The sequence below is a fragment of the Notamacropus eugenii genome, chromosome 5, assembly GCF_028372415.1.
Source record: "Notamacropus eugenii isolate mMacEug1 chromosome 5, mMacEug1.pri_v2, whole genome shotgun sequence".
NCBI lineage: Eukaryota > Metazoa > Chordata > Mammalia > Diprotodontia > Macropodidae > Notamacropus > Notamacropus eugenii.
Genome location: NC_092876.1, coordinates 449,477,220 through 449,501,351, shown reverse-complemented (window position 1 = coordinate 449,501,351; position 24,132 = coordinate 449,477,220). Strand labels below are relative to the sequence as shown.

Below are 24,132 nucleotides of genomic sequence, written 5' to 3'. Positions count from 1 at the left end.
ATTTCTCCTACTGGATTATTTTACAGATGAGGAACTGAGGCAAACAGGATTAAATGACTTACTCAGGTTAGCATAGCCAGTAAGATTTTAAGGCCAGATTTCAACTCAGGAAAATCAGTTTTCCTGACTTCATTTCTGACACTCTATTCACTGTGTCACCTACTTACTCAGAACTATAGATAGTAACTATAATATATGGAGTTCAGAAAAAAAAGTGATCAGTGTGAACTGAGGTAATTAGACAAAACACTTAGGATTTTAGTATAATTCAGAAAGAAAAATAAAATTAATATACGTAAGCTAGTAAAAAACACATTCCAGGTGATGGGAATTTTATGAACAATGATTCAAAGATAAAATTTTCTGATATGTTCAGTGGACATACAGAAGAATATTTTGACTAAAAAAGTGTCCAAAGGAAAGTAGTTGAGGATAAGCTTGGTTATTATAAAAGGTTTTGGATGCCAGGGTAAAATGTTTGAGTTTTATCTTCTAGGCAATGCATAGCTACTGAAATTCATTAACCAGAGAAACTATATGAATCAAGGGTAATAATGCAACTTTTGAACTTTGTATTACTACAATACACATTTGGATTGTAAAAAATGATTACACATCATTTTGGATATTAATAGATTCTTGTCTCTTCACTAAATTTAATCCAACATATGATTATTAAGTGTCGTGTACAGATCACTGTTCTATGTATTGTTCAATGTAAAAATTATAAATATGAAAGAAATAGTACCTGCCCCTATAGAGGTTACAAAGGGCTAAACTTTCTGAGTTCAAATCTGGCCTCACTTATTACCTGTGGGATTCTAGGCAAGTTATTTAACCCAATTTATCTCAGTTTCCTCATCTTTAATATGAACTGGGGAAGCAAATGGCAAACCACTCTAGTATTTCTGCCAAGAAATCCCCCAGTGAGATCACAAAGTCTGACACAACTGAAATGACTGAACAACAATATTTTTGTACAGCCCTCGCTTGAGATAGATACGACAATACATATATATTCATATGCATAATATACTAAATAATACATGTTAACTACCTAAGAGGTATGCAAATTAAGAATTACAGGAGATCTGAGGGGAGAAATTCCATTAATAACTAGGTGAGGAGAAGAATACTAGAAGAGACTTAAAAGATTATTTGGCTGTGGGAAGGTGGGCCAAAGATTTCAGACTTTGATAACAACAGGAATAAGGACAAGTTAGCAAAACACAGATTATGTTTGGTGAATAGCAAGTCATATTTGCCTGGGATATAAGGAATGTAGTGAGAAGTAGAAGTAAAAATATTGGTGGGGGGGGGGAAGTATCTTTTTCTCACAGTGTAGAAAGCATTGAAATTCCTAGCAAAGGAGTTTAAACTTCACTCAGAAAGCTATGGAAAGCCAATGTTGTGTTGAAGTTTTTAAACAGAACAGTGCCATGACAATGACAGAAAAATATAAGTCTAAGAGTTAGACTGATAAAAGTAATGGTACTATGAGTCATGATCTAATAGAATAAGTAATTGATCATAAAATAAACAATTGTGGATTAATTTAAGAGATGATTAGATTATCAGTCTACTCCACTAAGGCACCAGACTCTATCCCTGAAATCTTCGAACCAAAGCATCTTTTAGTGACTACCATTCCTCTATGTGTCGTTTCCTCCATTAAAATATGATTTCCATGAGGGCAGGAACTATATTCTATTTTATATCCTCAGTACTCAGCACACTCATTTGTACTTAATAAATAATGTTTTTTTTCATTAAATAATTGTGGAAAAACAAATACAAACAATGAAGGAGGTGGAAGAACCAAAGATAGTAACAGAGTTTTGAATATCAACAGTGGAATAAGTGACAGGAACTACGAATAGACTAGGAAGAGATGTTCTTTGCTTTTGTTGGGGCGGGGTGGAGAAGAATACTTTGCCATTTATTTTCTAAGTTGCTTTGAGTTATTCTACTCTCAGGCTCAGTTCCCTCATATTTGTTTACTAAGAGAATTAGACTCAGTAATAACTAAGAAACTTACTTGTTCTGACATTCCAGGATTCCAAAAATGGATTGATTTCTTTCATGATGAGTCCATCAATATCAGAGAAACTTCGAATATCTTCTGAGCAGTTGACGCTGTGGGTCTGGAGTAATAAAAAGGGTCAAACTTCGAGAGTAAGGTTTGGGAGTCATTTGCATAGAGATAATAGTTAAAGACATGGCAATAAATGAGATTTCCAAAGCTAAATATTTTTTGGAAGAAATTGCAAAAATGATGAAATTATAAAAAACACAAAATATTATAAACACTAAGCTAAAAGGAACGATAGGCTGAGAGAAGCAGGAAGAGACAGACAATTGATAAGCTGCCTATTAAAGCCTTATGAAAGCATGATTGCAGGCAAGAGATTCACACCTGGAAGATAGAGCAGCTGTGTAGGAATTCCTGCCAAAAGGAAGTACTCATTGGCATGGGATTAAAATCAGAGTACATAGCAATACATGAAGGGAGATAGGGGAGAAAATACAAAGGAGAAGCAAACCAGAGGTAGAAATCATACAGAAGCTGACTGTTCCAGGGCCATGTATAAAGATATAAAAATACTTTTCATGGCACTTTCAAAATTTTGTAGTTTTTAAAGCTAGTAAAAGTATTTATCTTTCATCTATCCACTTTCACTGCATAACCAAACCCATTCCTTTTCTGGTCCTCTGTGTGCTTAGTGATATCTCTTACATCACATCTCCAAATTAAGTCATCATTTATAGCATAATGAATTCTATTCAAGCCAACCAAGCAATTTCTCTTTGCCATTGAGGAAACATGGAATTTTGATTCTTCTTATGATAGACGTTAATGCCAAAGAAACAGACTGACATAGGGTCAGGTTTTAAGGGAGAGGTTCGCTCCACGGTATGTAAACCCATCAAGTTATTCTCCTTTATAGGACATTTTATTTTAGGCATGGTCTGAGTCCTGTTAGATATAATCAGCATTTGCTCATGTTTCCAACAGAACAGCTCAACACCAGCTGGAGTGGAACTATCAAACTGAGAGGATTAAGTCTTGCAGTTTGGTTTCTTGAGATCAGGTCCAGAGGATGATAAAATATTTTGAATGTCTGACATTATCTATTTAGAGAAAAATTCAGAGACTTTATATAATCTGATTCTTTAGATACAAACGCCAAAGGTTTTGTTGCAATATGTGATAGACATCATACAGCTAAAAGTGAGACGTATCAAATTTTCTATTATTTTCCTTACTATGACTATTACCTTCAATATCATTTCTTTTTCTCAAGTTCTGGACTGATCAATTTCTTTCAACAGCAGACAATTTGTTTCCTGTGTTTCAGACTCTTTGGATTTGCTTCTGGCTGCATCATGTTTCTAAATCCCCCATTCTCAACATTGATTCCAACATATTTTGGGCTAAAATCAAAAGAAAGAAGAGAAGAAATGGAGGGGGATTTTAGTTGCTACTCAAGCACATCTCTGTCCATGCAAGCTTTACTCATCATGTTTACTTATCTGTGGTTGACTGGCAGAGTAGAGTCAATATATTATAATATATATAAACTAGTTGGTACCTTTCCAGGGTTTCAGAGACTTGTTATGTACTGTAACATGGAATTTGTCCTTCAAATGGGAAGTTGTTGCTTGTGAATAAAGGGCAGAAATTGTACAGAATGCATGAAAGATTAATCTTTTTAAGGATCTTCTGGATCTGCCTCTTTTCAACAGTTCAGTGGCTAACTGTGGAACACTATGGCTTTTGCATGCTGTTAAGCATTTGTGAACATTATACAATGGTGAATAAAAAAATATCTGAAAGATTTTCTCTTCTCTCTTATGCTGTTATCAAGAATGCAATTAATACATTTGTAAATCACCTTTATTAATTTTTATATGAGAAAAAGTTGTCTTTTTATATTAAGAAAATTGTTGTGACTTTTGGATTGTGATCAGCAAGTTGAATGAGTAGACATATTCCGTGATCTTCCTTCCAAAATAGAAATAATTTTCTGGTTAGGATAAGCAAAGAGGAGACTCTCCATTTTAAATTAATGTGCATGAATTTATTGTTTGACTTGATAGGAAGCTCTACCTTGAGAAGATCATACAAGCTGGTATAATTGAGGATTAAATGCCTGTGGTCATTGATCATATATAATAATATATACTAATATTCATATCATGGTACTGACAGAGCAACGCACCACACTAATACTAGAAATAAAGGGAGGGGGCAGTTGATGGGAGTGAGTGGGAAAGAAATCAAAGTGTCAAAAGCAGTCCCTCTGAGAAGATGCGATGCCTTTCTGTATTTCCTCCCTATGGGGGAAAAAAAAAAAAAAACTGTTGTGGAATATGCACTAATCTTGGCAACAATGGTATACTCTGAGTTAGCAAAACATAATGGCAGAAGTATCCACCAGAAATAATCAGGGATAATTGTGGTCTGACACTAGAAGTTTTTCAAGGAAGCATTATGCAAAAAGACCACAATTTCCAGTTAGAAATGAAGTTTAAAGGTGAATAAAAAATTAAAGAAAAAATCATTGTGATAGAAAGAAAAGAAGTATAACACAATAATAACTATATATTTCATTTTATCCTAACCATAAGACAATGTAGTAAGCAGTAGAAATTTTTTTTAAATTATTTTTTTTAGTTTTTAGTTTTTAACATTCAGTTTCAAAAGTCTCAAATTTTTTCCCATTTCACCTCTCTCCCCACTCTAAATGGCGTGCAATCTGATTTCCCCTTCACCCAATCAGTTGGCCGTTTTATCTTCCCTCCTTCTCTTGTTTTCTTCCTTTCTATTTTTATGTAGGGCAAGATAGATATGCATACCTCATTGCCTATATCTTATTTCCAAGTTGCATGTATAAACAATTTTTAACATTCATTTTTGAACTTTGAGTTCCAGATTGTCTCTATTCCTCCCTCCCCACACATTCTCATTGAGAAGCCAGCAATTCAATATAGGCTATCCATGTGTAGTCATGTAAAACACTTCTATAATAGTCATACTTTGAAAGACTCACTATATTTCCTTCCATCCTATCCCTCCCATTTATTCTACTATTTCCTTTGACGCTGTCCATCCACAAAATGGTTTGCATCTGATTACCACCTCCTCCAATCTGTCCTCCCTTCTACCATCCACAACTCTTTTATCTACCTCCCCCTCTTGTAGGGTTAGATACATTTCCATACTCAATTAAGTGTGTATATTATTCCTTCCTTAATCTGAATCTGATGAGAATAAGAGTCTATCTCCCTTCTCCCACTTTCCCTTCCACTATAAAAGCTTTTTAATGCCTCTTCTACGTGAGAAAATATGTCTCTTTTTCTTTCTATGAGTACATTCCTCTCTCACACCTTAACTTTACTTTTTAGAAATCATACCTTCATATTCAACTCAAGGTGTTCTCTCTCTCTCTCTCTCTCTCTCTCTCTCTCTCTCTCTCTCTCTCTCTCTCTCTATATATATATATATATATATATATATATATATATATGCATATATATCGACACACATATGTATATTGCATGCACATACATAGATATACAAATATATATATATATAGAAGTATATGTATACACACATGCATCATATGTAGATCTATATATCAATATAGAAATACATTCCCTCCAAGTACCATAATACTGAGTTCTCATGCTGTCCAAATATCACCTTTCCATGTCGAATGTAAACAGTTGAACTTTAATAAGTCCCTGATGATTTTTTTCCTGTTTATCTTTTCATCCTTCTCTTGAGTCTTGTACTTGAAAGTTAAATTTTCTGTTCACATGGTATTTTCTTTCTTTTTTTTCTCTTTTTCAAAAAAATTTTTATTTAACTTTTAACATTTATTTTCACAAAATTTTGGGTTCTAAATTTTCTCCCCATTTGTTCCCTCCACTACCCGAAAACACCGAGCATTCTAATAGCCCCTATCACCAATCTGCCCTCTCTTCTATCATCTCTCCCTTCCCTTGTCCCCATCTTTTCCTTTGTCCTGTAGGGCCAGATAACTTTCTATACTCCATTACCTGTACTTCTTATTTCCTAGTAGCAAGAACAGTACTCAACAGTTGTTCCTAAAACTTTGAGTTCCAACTTCTCTTCATCCCTCCCTCCCCACCCATTCTCTTTGGGAAGGCAAGCAATTCAATATAGGCCATATCTTTGTAGTTTTGCAAATGACTTCCATAATAGTTGTGTTGTGTAAGACTAACTATATTTCCCTCCATCCTATCCTGCCCCCCCATTGCTTCTATTCTCTCTTTTGATACTGTCCCTCCCCAAGAGTGTTGACTTCAAATTGCTCCCTCCTACCACTGCCCTCCCTTCCATGCTTCTCCCCACCCTGCTTATCCCCTTCTCCCCCACTTTCCTGTATTATAAAATATGTTTTCATACCAAAATGAGTGTGCATTTTATTCCTTCCTTCATTCGAATATGATGAGAGTAAACTTCATGTTTTTATTTCACCTCTCCTCTATTTCCCTCCACTGAAAAGTCTTTTGCTTGCCTCTTTTATGAGAGATAATTTGCCCCATTCCATTTCTCCCTTTCTCCTCTCAATATATTTCTCTCTCACCACTTAATTACATTTTTTAGGATATGATCCCATCCTACTCAATTCACTCTGTGCTCTCTATTTCTGTGTGTGTGTGTGTGTGTGTGTGTGTGTGTGTATGCAATCCCACCAACTACCCAGATACTGAAAAGTTTCAAGAGTTATAAATATTGTCTTTCCATGTAGGAATGTAAACAGTTCAACTTTAGTAAGTCCCTTATGACTTCTCTTTGCTATTTACCTTTTCATGCTTCTCTTCATTCTTGTGTTTGAAAGTCAAATTTTCTTTTCAGCTCTGGTCTTTTCAGAAAGTCTTCTATTTCATTGAAAGATCATTTTTTCCCCTGAAGTATTATGTTCAGTTTTGCTGGGTAGGTGATTCTTGGTTTTAGTCCTAGTTCCTTTGATTTCTGGAATATCCTATTGCATGCTCTTTGATCCCTTAATGTAGAAACTGCTAGATCCTTTGCTATCATGATTTTATTTTCACAATACTTGAATTGCTTCTTTCTAGCTGCTTGCAATATTTTCTCCTTGACCAGGGAACTCTGGAAATTGGCCACAATGTTCCTAGGAGTTTCTCTTTTTGGATCTCTTTCAGGCGGTGATCAGTGGATTCCTTGAATACTTATTTTGGTCCCTGGTTCTAGAATATCAGTGTAGTTCTCCTTGATAATTTCATGGAAGATGATGTCTAGGCTCTTTTTTTGATCATGGCTTTCAGGTACTCCCATAATTTTTAAATGGTCTCTCCTGGATCTATTTTCCAGGTCAGTTGTTTTTCCAATGAGATATTTTACATTATCTTCCATTTTTTTCATTCTTTTTGTTTTGTTTTGTGATTTCTTGGTTTCTCATAGAATCATTAGCCTCCATCTGTTCCATTCTAATTTTTAAAGAACTATTTTCTTCAGTGAGCTTTTGAAACTCCTTTTCCATTTGGCTAATTCTGCTTTTTAAAGCATTCTTCTCCTCATTGGCTTTTTGAACCTCTTTTGCCAATTGAGTTAGCCTATTTTTCAAGGTTTTCTTTCTTCGGCATTTTTTTGGGTCTACCTTTAGCAAGATGGTGACCTGCTTTTCATGCTTTTCTTTCATCTCTCTCATTGCTCTTCCCAGTTTTTCCTCCCCCTCTCTAACTTGATTTTCAAAATCCTTTTTGAGCTCTTCCATGGCGTGAGCCCATTGAATATTTATTTTGGATGTTTGTTATACAGAATCCTTGATTTCTATGTTTTTTCCTGATGGTAAGCATTGCTCTTCCTCATCTGAAAGGATGGGAGGAGATATCTGTTCACCAAGAAAGTCACCTTCTATGGTCTTTTTTTCCCCCTTTTCTGGGCATTTTCTCAGCAGGTTACTTGTCTTCTGAGTGTCCTCTCCACACCCACCTCGCCTCCAGATCTTCCCAGTTAGTGCTTGGTGGCTGAGATTCAAATGCTGCTTCCCAGCTTCAGGTCTTTTGGCGGGAGCAGGTCTGCTATTCAGTGTGAGATTAAGTTCAGGTGCTCTGGTGGGGGCAGGGCCACCACAAGGGGCTTAGTTCCCTCAGGGGGTTTATGTGGAGACCTTCAAGGATGGATCTGATCTCCTGCCTGCTTTGAGAGCCCCTGTGTGCTGCTGCTTCTGCTGCTGCTTCTGCTGCTGCTGCTTCTGGAGGGGGCCTGAGTTATGGGAACACCCCACTCCCCTCTCAGCCAGTCAAAAAGACTCTCTCACTGTCCTTTGGCACCTGTGGGCGGAGGGACCTGCATAGCCACTGAAGTTTCCCTCCCTGAAGCCTTCTTGGATCTGCTCCTCTCGGTGCTGTGTGGCCAAGGCAGGGCTGGGCTCTACTCTGGTTCAGTGCACGACAAACCTTTCATGTCAGTTTTTCAGGTCTCTCTGTAACAGCAATCTCCTGTGCTCACTTGTTCTGTGGCTTCCGCTGCTCCAGATTTTGTTGGGAGTTCTTCTTTACATGTATTTTTGGGGCTGTGGGTTGGGAGCTAACATATGTGTATCTTTCTACTCTGCCAACTTGGCTCCTCCTCCCCACCTGTGGTATTTTCATGAAGAATGCTTGAAAGTCCTACTTTTCACTGAACATCCCTTTTTCCCTCTGAAGAATTGTGTTCAGTTTTACTGGGTAGATGATTTTTGGTTTTAATCCTAAGTCATTTGACTTTCAGAATATCATATTCCAAGCCTCACAATCCCTTAATATAGGATCTGCTGTCTGGTGTTATCCTGATTGTGTTTCCACAGTATTTGAATATTTTCTGGCTGTTTGCAATATTATTTTCCTTGACATGGGAAATTTAGAATTTGACTAAATTATGCCTGTGAATTTTCATTTTGGGATCTCTTTCTGGAAGTAATCAGTGGATTCTTTCAATTCCTATTTACCCTCTGCTTCTAGAATACCACAGCAGTTTTCTTCGGTAATTTCTTGAAAGATGATGGCCAGATTATTATTTTTTTTTGATCATGGCCTTCAGATAATCCAATATTTTTACGATTACCTCTCATGGTTCTATTTTCCAAGTTAATTGTTTTTTCAATGATATACTGAATATTGTCTTTTATTTTTTTCGTTCTTTTGGTTTTCTTGTAAAATTTCTTGATATCTCATAGTCATTGGTTTCCATTTGCACCATTCTAATTTTTAAGTATGTATTTTCTTCAGTGAGCTTTTGGATATCCTCATCCATTTTGTTAATCATCATGTTTAAGGCATTCTTCTCCTCATTGTCTTTTTGGACCTCTTTTGTTATTTGGTCTAGTGTATTTTTTAAGGTGTTATTTTCTTCACTAGGTTTTTGACTCTTTTAATAACTGTTGACTCATTTTTCATGATTTTCTTGCATGACTCTCATTTCTTTTCCCCTTTTTTCCTCTACTTCTCTTTATTTCTTTTTCAAAATCCCCTTTGCGTTCTTCCATGGACTGAAACCAATACAAATTTTTTTGGAGGCTTTGTATGTAAGAGCTTTGACTTACTTGTCTTCTTCTTGTTTATTTTCATCTTCTTTCTTACCAAATAAGATGCAATATTCTGATACTATCTCCACTGTCCAGTTTCTCAGTCAATAGCTTAACTATTAACTCTTTATTAAGGTAAGACTCTCCTTCCAGCGTGGAGGATGCACTGTCCCAAGTTTCAGGGATTTTGAGCAACTATTTTCAATGATACTTTTAGGAATCTGTAAATTTTCAGTTCCTTTAAGGTGGTTTGATCAAAGGAGAGGTGTTTACTCCTTTCCTGGCCTGTGCTCTGCTCTGTGAGTGATTGAAAGCACATTTTTCTGCCTTGGAACTTTGAGGAAGATTCCCTCTCCACTGCCACCAAAATCTCCACCACACTAGTACTCCCCCTCATCCCAGCACTGCCACTCAGATCCAAACATCAGTAAAGCAAGAGAATTCTGCCTCTCACCAGCAAAGATGTACCTACAATCTCCCTTTCCTAAACAGCTGCTCAAATTCCCCAACTCTCTGGGGAGTGAGAGCTCCAGAAGCAGCCATTGCAGTCTTTGATGCCTCTGGGCTGAGGCTGAACTCTCTCAACCATGTCCAACAGACTTTTCCTAATGACTTTCTAAGTTATCTTTCATGTTTGTGGGTTAAAAAGTATAGAAAATGCCACAGATGCCTCGGATGCAGTGTCCTGAGTCCTTCTGCAGGTTTTCTGGGGCCTGGTCTGTGCTGGCTCATTTTGTCCCAGGCTGTACTCCTCTCTAAAATTGGTGGGAAAGACCTTTCAATTTTCCTCGTTGGACCTTTGTTTCAAACTGTCATTTTGAAGAACTGCTGGTCTGGAATTTGTTTAGAGAAATTTTATAGGTTTTTGGAGAGGTTTGGGGAAGAGCTCAAGCAAGTTCCTCCTTTTATCCCATCATCTAAGTAATACAAATATTAAGATTCATATTTCATGTATGAAAAAACTGAAGTTTTTGTGAAATTAGATGATTCTTTCACAGAGCTAACAAGAGACAAGCATAAAACATAGATCTTCTCTTTCTTTAAGGCCAATGATCTGTCCATTAGGTCATATCACCTATAGTTTGGGATTTGACTCCCATTATTTGCTAATAACATTTCCCCTGAAGCATCAATTTCAGTTTTCTCAAGTCAGTGTGACCAATCCTCTGTACTGGCTAAATATTTATTTGCTAATTTCTCTCTTCCCTCTTTTATCTCTTTTGGCAGAGAGTAGAAGAGTACTCAGCTTTCATCTTCATCTTTCTCTTCTGGGCATGACAAAGAAAAATTCCAGCTTCACGCAGTATGAAGAACATAGTACTGAGAATCAGGGCCTGAGCATTGCTTTGCATAATTACTACATATTTAACCATAAGATTTCCTCATCTGTAAAAAGAAGGGAAAATAATTCAAGATCCCTGACGTCTCTTCTGGTTTCAGGTCTATGATGCACACAATTGGAATAACCTCCCCAAATTTCTATTTGAAGATTCTTTGGTGACTTTTGAAACCATTAGGGAGCTATTGGTATAAATTACTGAATTATTGTCTGGAGCCTGCTTATTTTACTTCTTTTACTGTTTCAGTGTGCCCTTCAGAAATTTAATTCTATTTCATTTTTTTATTTGCAATTTTATTATTCCCCAAATGCTTATAAAAACAATTTTTAGCATTTCTTTTCAAAGCACAGTCATTATATTGTCTGACTGTGTTGGTCTCGAAGTAACCCTTCAATCCCTGGTGTGTGTGTGTGTGTGTGTGTGTGTGTGTGTGTGTGTGTATTCTTCTGTGTATATAAAAATGCTTCTTGTTAGTGTTAAGAGTTAAACGTTCTTGAAGGTGGAGTCAAGATGGAGAGCAAATATTCACCTAAGCTCTAAGACAAACTCCTTCAGATACCTATAAAAAGAGAATCTTAACAAATTTTAGAGTGGCAGAATCCAATAGGAGACAAACTGTGGCAAACTTCCAACCCAGGACAGACTGGAAAATTGACGGGAAATACATGTTTGGCAGGGGTGGAGGAATGCACAGAGCACAAGCTCTGCCAGTGTGGATCCCACAGGAAGCCCTGAGCAATCTAAAGAGCAACCACACTGCAGAATCTCAAACACATCAGCCCAGGACAGAAGTCCAGTGGAATTGTGAGGGAGAACCACAGAACCCCAGATAACTGAACGAACCACCTCTGAGACTATCAGCCTGCATATTAAATGACTGTAAGTAACCTACTTTAGCTACCAGGAGCAAAGATGGCAGAGTGATTAATAAATGCTCTTCCCCTCCTCTTCTTGACCTTGAAAAAATCCATAGACTATTTCTCCAGGAAAAATATTAGAAGGTTGGGGTCAGCCAAGGGGGTAAAGAGTCTCTTAGAACATGAGGTTAGGAAAAATCACAAAGGGGGGTCCTTTCTTCTGTGACTGAAGGGGACCAGTGCAGGACCAGAGCTGTCCCAGACAGCCTCACCTCAAGGAATCAGGAGGAGTTCCTGAGCCTAAGGGGGATAGAGCCTGCAATCATCAATGGCAGGACCCCACGCTTGCCCTAGCACAACCAAAAGTATAGGGAAGACACTAGTGCAAACACTAGTTCACCAACCATTGAAACTGCCTGTTCTCAGGAGAGAATATCTCCTATGACTAGACCACCCATTCCCTACACTTAATGCAGCTAACTCCAGGGTAACTCCAGGAAAATTCGGAAAGACTCCACTTACCTTCTGCCTTGGCACATCAGCCAGTTCAACACCAGGTAAGCTACTGCATTCTAGCCTCTAGCTGAAAGAACCAGAGGCCACAATAAACAAAGCTCAATTTCTAAACATGAGAACAGTAGGAAAGAGACACCTGTGCCTGAGAAACAGAGATACACTTCAAAAGCCAGGAAACAGGCAATCATCATGAACAAGAAGCAAACAAAAAAATATAAAACCATAGAATCTTTCTATGGGGAAAAGGAGCAAAACATGAATACCAAAGAGGGCAGCATTGAGACTACTACCATCTGATACTTCAGAAGGAGCTATAAACTGATCTCAAGGCCAAAGAGCATTTTGGAAGAGCTCAAGAAGGATTTTAAAAGCCAAATTATGGAAGTAGAAGAAAAATTGGCCCATGTTCTTAAAAATGTGAAAAAATAAATTGGAAGAATTTAAAAGGAAAATTGGACTAATAGAAAAGGAAGCACAAAACCTAACTGGTAAAATTGGACAAATGGGAAAGGAAGTACAAAAACGAACAGGAGAAAAAAGCCACTTGAAAGGAACAATGGGACAGAAAGAAAGGGAGACGTAAAAAGTTAAGTTAAAAATTTGATAAAAATGATCAACAAAAGGGCCTAGACATCATCTTTCATGAAATTATTAAAGGAAACTGCCCTGATATTCTAGAACCAGAGGGCAAAAAGAATGTTGAATGCAACCACTGATCATTTCTTGAAAGAGATCCAAAAAGAGAAACTCCTAGGAATATAAGAGCCAAATTCCAAAGTTCCCAGGTCAAGGAGAAAATATTGCAAGCAGCTAGAAAGAAGCAATTCCAGTATTGTGGAAATGCAATCAGGATAACACAAGATCTAACAGCTTCTACATTAAGGGACTGAAGGGCTTGGGATAGGATATTCCAGAAACCAAAGAACTAGGATTAAAAGCAGGAATCACTTACCAGCAAAACTGAGTATAATACTTCAGGGGAAAAAATGGTCATTCAATGAAATAGAGGACTTTGAAGCATTCTTGATGAAAAGACCAGAGCTGAAAAGAAAATTTGACTTTCTTTTTCATTTATTAATTTTATTTAATTTATTTGCTAATTTATTAATATTATTTATTTTTAGTGTTTTACAATCAGTACCCATATAACTTGGATTTTTTCCCCTCCCTTTTGCCAAATTACCCCTCCTTCCCTGAGATGGCATACAATTTTATATAGGTTCTACACATACATTCCTTTTGAATACATTTTCACCACAGTCATGTTGTACAGAAGAATTTAAATGAATGAGAGAAATCATAAAACAAACCAAATCGTCATACAAAATAAAATGATCTGCTACATTCTGAAATTGAATTCCATAGCTTTTCTCTGAATTTGGAAGGCATTTTGCCTTAAAAGACCATTGGGAATCTAAGTCCCTGCATTGCAATGAAATTCTAACAGAAAAATTCCTCACACACTGTGGTTGTTGCTGTGAAAAAGATCTCCTGGTTCTGCTCCTGTCGTTCAGCATCCAATCATATAAGTCTTTGCAGGCCTTTCTGATGTCGTCCTGCTCATCATTTCTTATAGCAAAATAGTATTCAGTTATGTTCATATATCACAATTTATTCAGCCATTCCACAGTTGACAGGCATCCCCTTGATTTGCAGGTTTTGGCCACCACTAAGAGCTCTGCTACAAATATTTTTGTACTTGTGGTACCCTTTCCCATTTTGTGACCTCTTGGGGATATGGTCTTTGAAGCAGTATTTCTGGGTCAAAGGGTAGGCACATTTTTGTAGTACTCTGGGCATAGTTCCAGAATAGCTTATCTCCCGAATGGTTGGATCAGCTCACAGTTCCACCAACAATGAGTTAGTGTTCCAACTCTCCCACATCTTCTCAAATATATATTTTCTTGTTTTGTCATGTTAGCCAATCTAACAGGTGTGATGTGGTACATAAGAGCTGTTTTGATTTGTAAGTCTCTAATCAACACTAATTTAGAGTATTTTTTCATATGACTATAGATATCTTTAATTTCTTGCTTTGAAAACTACCTGTTCATATCTTTGATCATTTATAAACTGGGGAATGACTTGTATTCCCATACATTTGACTTGGTTCTCTATATCATTTAGAAATGAGGCCTTTATCACAGACACTAGTTGAAAAAATTCTTTCCCAGTTTTCTGCTTCCCTCCTAATCTTGGTTACATTATGATTGGTTGTCCAAAAACTTATCAGTTTAAGTAATCAAAAATACCCATTTTGCACTTCATAATGATTTCTATCTCTTATTTGATCAAAAATTCTTCCCTTGTCCATAAATCTGATAAACAAACTATTCCAGGCTCCACTAATTTGTTTATAGTATCAATCTTTATACCTAGATCACGTACCCATTTGGACTTCATTCTTGTGTACTGTGTCAGGCACTAGTCTATCACTAGTTTACCACACTGTTATCCAGTTTTCCCAGCAATTTTTGTCAAATGCTGAGTTCTTATCCCAGAATCTGGGGTCCTTGGGTTTATCTAACAGTAGATTTCCATATGCATTTACTATTGTGCCTTGAATAACTAGCATATTACACTGGCCTACCATTCTGTTTTTTAACCAGTACCAAATGCTTTTGATAATTGCTACTTTATAATATAATTTTAGATCTGGTAGAGCTACGATACCTTTCCTAGCATTTCTTTTCATTACTTCCCTTTATATTCTGGAATTTTTGTTCTTCCAGATTAATTTTGACATTTTTTCCAGCTCTAGAAAATAATTATCTGGTAGCTTTATTGGTATGACACTAAATAAGTAAATTAATTTTGGTAGAATTGCCATTTTCATTATATTGCCTCAGCCTACCCACGAGCAACTGATGTTTTTCTACTTACTTAGATACGATTTTATTGGTTTGAAAAATATTTGGAAATTGTGCTCGTATAGTCCCTGCATTTTTTTGGGGATAGACTCCCGAATATTTTATAGTGTCGATCCAAGCTTTAAATGGGATTTTGCTTTCTATCGCTTGCTGCTGGACTTTGTTAGTAATATATAAAAAGGTAGAAGATGTGTGGGTTTATTTTGTAACCTGCAGCTTTGCCAGTGTTGTTTATTATTTCACGTAGTTTTTCATTTGAATCTCTGGGATTGTCTAAGTATATCATCATATCATCAGCAAAGAGTGATAACTTAGTTTCTACTTTGGCTTTTCTAATTCCTTCAATTACTTTTTCTTCTCTTATTGCCAAAGCTAACATGTCTCCTACTATGTAATAGTGATGATTATGGACACACTGTTTCACCCCTGATCTTATTGGAAATGCATCTAACTTGTCTCCACTGCATATAATGCTTCCTGAAGGTTTTATATAGATACTGCTTATTATTTTATGGAATGTTCCGTTTATTTCTATGCTCTCCAGTGTTTATAATAGGAATGGGTGTTGTATTTTGTCAAAAGATTTTTCTGCATCTATCAAGATAATTATGTGGTTTCTGTTAGGTTTGTTGTTGATATGAACAGTAAAGCTAACTATTTTCCTGATATTGAACCAGTCCTGCATTCCTGGTGTGAATCCTACCTGATCAAAATGTATTATTCTAGGGATAAATTGCTACATTCTTTTTAATAAAATTTTATTTAAAATTTTTGTATTTATATACACTAGAAAAATTGGTCTATAATTTACTTTCTCTGTTTTGCTTCTTCCTGGTTTATGTATCAAAAGCTTATTTGTATCATAAAAAAGAATATGGGAGGATTCCTTATTCCCCAATTTCCCAAACAGTCTATACAGTATTGGACTTAACTGTTTTTTAAATGTTTGATAGAATTCACTTGCCAATCTATCAAGCCCTGGAGATTTTTTCCTAGGAAGTTCATTGATGGTTTGTTCAATTTCTTTATCTGAGATGCGGTTATTTAAGTATTCAACATAAACATTCAACTTCATCTTCTGCTAATCTGGACATTTAATATTTTTAAAAATAATCGTCTCTCTCATTTAGATTGTCAATTTCAGGGTGATAAAGTTGGGCAATATAATTTGAAATATTGTTTTAATTTTCTTCTCATTGGAGATGAGTTAACCACTTTCGTTTCTGATATTTGTAATTTGGTTTTCTTCTTTCTTTTTTAATCAAATTGACCAAGGTCTAATCAATTTTATTGTTTTTTTTAATAAAACCAAGTCTTAGTTTTATTTATTAGTTCAATAGTTTTCTTAATTTCAATTCAATAAACCTCTACTTTGGTATTCAGTATTTCTAATTTGATATTTACTTGAGAATTTTCAATTTGTTCTTTTTTGAGCTTTTTCAGCTACATGCCCAAATCATTGATCACCTCTTTCTCTATTTTATTTATGTAGACATTCAAAGACATAAAGCTTCCCCTAAGAACTGCTTTTGCAGTATTCTCATATGGTTTGGTAGGTTGTCTCATTAGGGTCATTCTCTTGAATGAAGTTGTTGATTGTTTCTATTTCTTCTTTAAAGCACTGATTCTTTAGGATTAGTTTATTTAGTTTCCAATTAATTTTTGGTCTGTTTTTCCTTGGTCTTTTATTACATATAATTTTTATTGCATATGGTCTGAAAAGGATGCATTGACTATCTCTGCCTTTCTGCACTGGATTGTAAGGTTTTTATGCCCTAGTACATGGTCAATTTTTGTAAATATGCCATGTATTGCTGAGAAAAAGATATATTCCTTTCTATCCCCATTCAATTTTCTCCAAATAACTTATGCAGAGTTCAATTCACCTCCTTAACTTCTTTCTTGTTTATATTAAGGTTAAATTTATCAAGTTCATAAATGGGGGTGTTGAGATCCCACACTAGTATAGTTTTGTGGACTATTTCTTCCTGTAACTACCTTAACTTCTCCTCTAAGAATTTGGATGCTATAACATTTGAAGCACATGGTGCCTTTTAGCAGGATGTAGTTTCCTTCCTTATCGCTTTTGAATAGATCTCTTTCTGCTTTTGCTTTGCCTGACATTAGGATTGCTAACCCTACCTTACTTACGTTGGCTGAAGCACAATATATTCTACTCCAACCATTTATCATCAACCTGTGTGTATCCCACTGTTTCAAATGTGCTTCTTGTAAATAACATATTGTTGGATTATGGTTTTTAATCCATTCTGCTGCCCATCTTTGTTTTATGGGAGAGTTCATTCCATTCACTTCCATAGTTATGATTACTATCTGTGTCTTTCCCTCTACCATTTGTGCTTTTAGTTCTCCTTCCTTCTCCTCCACAACACAGTTTTAATTTTTGACCAACACCTCCCGTACTCTTCCCTTCCTTGTTTTAACCCCCTTAGCTTTTATTCCCTTTTACCCTTACTACTTCTTCCCTCCCTTTTAATCTCTCCTCCCCTTTCCTTGCCCCTTCCCCTCCTACTGCCTATAGAACTACTTAGATTTGTATACTTAATTTTGTTGTTCCCTCCTTGAACCAAAGTACCTCTCAATCAATGCTTATCTCCCTCGCCCTTTCCTTCTACTGTAATATAATTTTATGCCTCTTCCTGTAATATAATTTACCCTTTTCTGCTTCCTGCTTTACACATCTCCTGCTATAATCCCTTTGTATCTTTAAGTCACATTTTTATCATGACATCATTTACTTTATACCCACTCCCACTATCTATGTATATCCCTTTTATATTTCAAAATAAATATAAAAATCTACAGATTAACAAGTATCGTCCTCCTTTATAAGGATGTAAACAGTTTGCCCATATTGAGAAACAAGCTATTCTTTTCCCCTGTTCAACTTTTTATGCCTCTCTTGAGATCTGTGTTTGAAGATCAAATTTTCTATTGAGTTCTGATCCTTTTATCAGGAAGGTCTGGAAATCCCTTATTTCACTGAATGTCCTTCTCCTTGCCTGAAATGTTTTTCTGAACTTTTCTAGGTAGTTGATCCTTGGATGTAGTCCCAGCTCCTTTGCCTTACAGAATAACATATTTCAGTTCTTTCGATAGTTTAATGTAGAAGCTGCAAGGTCCTCTGTGATCCTGACTGTGGCTCCTCGATATTTGAACAGCTTCTTTTTGGCTGCCTGTAGTATTTTCTCTCTCTCTCTCGATAGCTCTGGAATTTGGCAACGATATTCTTAGGTGTTTTTAGTTTGGATTGCCTTTTGGGAGGTGAACAGTGAATTGTTTTGATGACTATTTTGCCCTCTGGATCTAGGATTTCTCGTCAGTTTTCCTTGGTGATTTCTTGGAACATATTGCCCAGCCTCTATTCTTCATCGTGTCTCTCTGGTAAGCCAGTAACTCAACTTTTCTCCGCTGAATCTCTTTTCCCAGTCAGTTGCTTTTCCAATCAGATCTTTTACATTTTCTTCTATTTTTTCATTCTTTAGATTTTGTTTGATTGATTCTTGATGACTCATAGGTCACTCTACTTGCTCAATTCTAATTTTTATCAAATTGTTTTCTTCAATTAACTTTTGCATCTTCTTTTCCATATGTCAAAATGTTCCTTTTAAGTAATTATTTTCTCCAGTTAGTTTTGGTACTTCTTTTTCGATTTGTCCAATTTTCGCAGTTAGGTTTTGTACTCTATAGACAGTAGGAGGAGAAAGGGGAAAAAATGGAGGGTAGGCTAAAAGAGAGAAAAGTAGGAAAGGAAAAAGTAAAATGGAGGAGACCTGAAAGAAGGGAAGATAGACTGAAAGAGGTGGTGGTCAAAATTAAAACTATACTGTAGAGGGGAAAGGAGAAGGGACAAATAAAAGTATAAATGGGATGAAAGAGGATGGAGGGAAAATCAGATGGCAATCATATTTGTGAATGTGAATGGGATGAATTCTCCTATAAAATTGAGGTAGATAGCAGAATGAATTAAAAACCATAATTCAGCACGATGTTGTTTGCAAGAAACACATTTCAAACCAGAGGATAAACACAGAGTTAAGTAAAAGTTTGGAGCAGAATTTATAGTGCTTCAGCTGATGTAAAAAAAAGCAGGATAGCAATCCTAATCCCAGAGAAAGGAAAAGCAGAAATAGATCTGGTCAAAAGAGATAAAGAAGGAAATTATATCCTGCTAAAATACACCATAGAAAAAGAAACAATATCATTACTAAACATGCATGCTACAAGTGGTATAGCATCCAAATTCTTAGAGAAGAAATTCAGGGAATTTTAGCAAGAAGTAGAAAGCAAAGCCATAGTAGTGGGAGACCTCAACCTTCCCCTCTCTGAACTTGATAAATGTAACCTCAAAATGAACAAGAATGAAATGATGGAGGTGAATAAAACTCTAGATAAGGTACAGAAGAATGTCCAAGAAGATTAGGTGTGAAAAAGGATGTCCTTATCACCACTGTTATTGAATATAGTACTATAAATGCTAGCTTTAGCAAGAAGAGAAGAAAAATAAATTGAAGGATTTAGAATAGGCGAAGAAAAATCTACATTGTCACTCTTTGCAGATGATATGATAATATACTTAACAAATCCCAGAGAATCAAGTAAAAAATTTCTTAAAATAATTAACAACTTTGGAAAAGTTCCAGGTAACAAAATAAACCCAGATGAATCATCTGCATTTCTGTATATTGCTAAGAAAGCGCATCAGGAAGAGATAGAAAGAAAAATCTCATTTAAAGTTATGAGAGACGCGGTAAGATATCTGGGATTCTACCTGTCAAAACAAACCCCAAAACTATATGAACACAATTATAAAACACTTTTTACACAAATACAGTCAGATATAAGTGGAAAAAACTTCAGTTGCTCATGAGTAGGTCGAGCTAATGCAATAAAAATGACAATTATACCTAAATTAATTTACTTATTCAGTTCCATACCAATCAAACTAGTAGATAAGTATTTTATAGAGCTAGAAAAAAACAATGTCAAAATTAATCTGGAAGAACAAAAAGTTGAGAACATAAAGGGACTAATGAAAAGAAATGCTAGGGTAGCTGTTCTATCCCTACCAGATCTCAAATTGTATTATACAGCAGCAATCATTAAAACCACTTGGTACTGGCTAAGAAATGGAAAGGTAGACCAGTGAAAAAGATTAGGTACTCAAGACACAGTAAGCCAGGAATATAGCAATCTATTGTTTGATAAACTGAAGGATCTCAGCTTCTGGGATAAAGACTCACTGTTTGATAAAAACTTATGAGAAAACTGGATAACAATGTGTTGGAAATTGGGAACAGACCAATGCCTGACACTGTACACAGGAACAAAGTCCGAATGAATGCATGATCTAGATATAAAGATTAATGCTATAAACTAATACTATAAACAAATTAGAGGAGGAGGGAATAGTGTATTTGTCAGATTCATGGGGAATGGAGAAATTTTTGTCCAAACAAGAGACAGAGAACATTATGAAATACAAAATGGACAATTTAGATTACACTAAATTTCAAAGTTTTTGCACAAACAAATCCAATGCAACCAAGATTAGGAGGGAAGCAGAAATCTGGGAAAGAATTTTTGCAACTTGTGTCTGTAATAAAGGTCTCATTTCTAATATATATGGAGAACTGATTCAAATGTACTAGAATACTAGTCATTCCCCTATTGACAAATGTTAAACGTTTATGAATAGATAGTTTTCAGAGGACGACATTAATGCTACCTATAGTCATATGAAAAATGCTCTAAATCACTATTGATTAGAGAGAGGCAAATCAAAAGTACTCTGAGGTACCTCATCACACCTATCAGATTGGCTAGTATGCCAAAAGAGGAAAATGACAAATATTGGAGAAGGTATGTGAGATTTGGAACACTAATTCATTTTTGGTGAAGCTGTGAGCTGATCCAAACATTGTGGAGAGCTATTTGGAACTTTTCCCAAAGGGCTACAAAAATCTGCATACCCTTTGACCCAGCAACATTTCTTTTAAGAGTATATCCCAAAGAAATCATAAAATTTTTAAAACATCCCACATGTACAAAAATATTTATAGCAACTCTCTTTGTGGTGGCCAAAACCTGGAAATCAAGGGATGACAATCAGTTGGGGAGTGATTGAATAACTTGTGGTATATTAATGTAATAGAATACTGTAGTACTATAAGAAATGATGAACAGAAAGACTTCAGAGAGGCCTAGAAGGAATTATATGATCTGATGCTAAGTAAAAGGAGCAGAATCAGGAGAACGTAGTACACAGAGACAACCACAATGTGCAAGGAATTTTTCTGGTAGACTTAGTCCTTCACAGTAGTGCAAGGACCTAAAAATATCCTAATGGACTCTTGAGGCAAAACACTTCCACATCCAGAGAAAGAACTATGAAATTGGATTGCAGAATGAAGCAGAGTATTTTCTCTTACGTCATGTTTTGTTTTGTCTTTTGGTTTCTCCCATTCATTTAAATTCTTCTATCTAACATGACTAATGCGAAAATGTGTTTAAAAGGAATGTGTGTGTAGAACCTAGGTAAAATTACATGCCGTTTTGTGGATGAAATGGGGAGTGAGGGGGGAGTGATGAGTGGAAAAACATCTAAGATATATGGAAGCGATTGTGGAAAACTGAAAACAAATAAAATAATTTTTGAAAAAGCAATTGTGTTTTTAAAATTTTGAGTTCTAAATTCTTTCCCTTCATCTCTTTCCTCATCCCTATAATTAGAAGGCATACAATTAGATATAGTTCATACATGGCTAGTCATGCGACCTATTCCCATAACAGCCATGCTGTGAAAGGAAAAATAGAGAAAAAACTCAATAAAGTTAAAAAGTGTGCTTCAGTGTATAGTTGGACACCATCAATTCTTTTTCTGAGTAAGGATAGAATTTTTCATCTTAAGTCCTCCAGAGTTGTCTTGGATAACAGCAATGCTGAGAATTGCTAAGTCATTTAGAGCTAATAATCTCACAATCTTGGCAGTGCTTTGTACGCAGTACATTTCAATTTGCATCAGCTCATGTAAGTTTTTCCAAGTTTTTCTAAGAGCATCTTGATCATCATTTCTTATAGGACAATAGTATTCCATCATAATAACATAACACAGTTAGTTTGGTGATTCCTCAATTAATGGGCATCATCTAAATCTCCATTTTTGTTGCTATAAATATTTTTCTACATGTAGGTCCCTTCACTTTTTAAAATTTTCTTTAGGATATAGACCTGGTAGTGGTATTGCCAGATCAAAGGGCATCAGTTCTTTGTAGGCCTCATGGGATAGTTGAAATTGCTCTATAGAGTAGTTGAATCAGTTGACAACTCAACAAACAGTGCATTCATGTCTCTTTTTCCCATATTCCCTCCACCACTTGTCATTTTCTTTTTTTTTTTGTTCTGTTAGCCTATCTAATAGGTTTGATATAGTACTTCAGAATTGTTTTAATTTTCATTTCTCCAACTAATGGTGAGCTAGAGCATTTTTCATATGGTTACAGACAGCTTCGATTACTTCATCTGAAAATTGTTCATATTTTTTGATCATTGACAAATTGGGCAATAGTTTATGGTTTTGTAAATTGGACTCAGTTCTCTATATTTTCCAGAAATGATGCTTTTATCATAGTAACTTACTTCATATTTTTCAGAGTTACTATTGCTTACTATATTTCCCTCCACTTTATTTCTCCCACCTTCTCCTTTTATTCTCCCTTTCATCTTACATTGTCTTTCCTTAAAATAGGTTTGATTCTAACTACACCCACAATCTACACTCTCCTTTTTCACTACCCTTTTCTTGTTCCTTTCCTCTCTTATTTACTTATAGGATAACATATATTGCTATAGTGAATTGAAAATGTATGTTATTCCAACTCTTAGCCTGTTCTGTTGAGAGTTAAGTTCACTCACTGCACCTTATCTTGCCCTTATTCCTCTCCACTACAAACTGTTTTTCTTGACAGGGAGGCACAGAGCCAAGATAGCAGAGGAGAAGGATGGACCTTCGTAACACTCCCCCCAAAGCCCATAAAATACATGTAAAATGACTCTAAACAAATTCTAGGGCAGCAGAAGTCACAAAACGACAGAGTTAAAAAGAATTGCAGCCCAAGGCAGCCTGGAAGGCCAACAGGAAAGATCTATCACACTGGACTCAGAGCGGAGCACAACCCACAGAGTGCAGTCCAGCCTTTGCCTTGCAGCACAGCAAGGACAAAAGTGGAGCAGGATTCAGGGTGCAGAATCCCAGATAGCAGCTTCACTTCACAGATTCCTCAACCCACAAATGCCAGAGACAGCTTCAAAGATCAGTGAGAAAGCTCTTTCACCTGAGTAAGAGGGGAGCAGCTTCCTGCAGTAGCCCCAGCCCAAGGCCATGCAGCATCTATTTTTGAAGCCCTCAGACCTAAAAACCCTGGGGAATCAAGCAGTTGATCTGAATCTGAGCCCTCAGTGGTGGCCTTCGGAATGAAGAGGGGTTCAGGCATGGTGGAACTGGAGGGGGATATGGAGAGGGAATCTTACTGCCAAATCCTGGGCAGAAAAGCTTGTGGTTGCTACCAGACTAGAGTGCAGATGGTAAGAGGAGTAAACTCCTCTCTCTTGATTGTGACACCATGGAGCAACTGAAAATTTACAGGTCCTTAGAGTATGCCCAGCACTTGACAAAAGCTCAAAATTCAAGTAACTAGCTGGGAACATGTCCCAAAGGGGGGAAAATAAGACTATGGAATGTAACTTTCTTGGTGAACGAGTATTTTCCTCCATCCTTTCAGATGAGGAAGAACAAACCATGTCATTAGAGGAAGACATAAAAGTCAAGGATTCTGCATCCTAATTCTCCAAAATAAATTGACAATGGTCTCATCCCATGGAAGAGCTCAAATGAAATTCAGAAAATCAAATAATAGAGATGGAGGAAAAATTGGGAGGAGCCATTAGGGTGATGCAAGAAAATCATGAA

The 24,132-nt window shown here is 36.2% G+C and overlaps 1 pseudogene; it reads right to left on the bottom strand.

The window, feature by feature from the left end:
- LOC140508048 (uncharacterized) overlaps positions 1–23,656 on the bottom strand; it is a 107,789-nt pseudogene extending 84,133 nt beyond the window's left edge.
- Between the last annotated feature and the right edge of the window lie 476 nt (positions 23,657–24,132).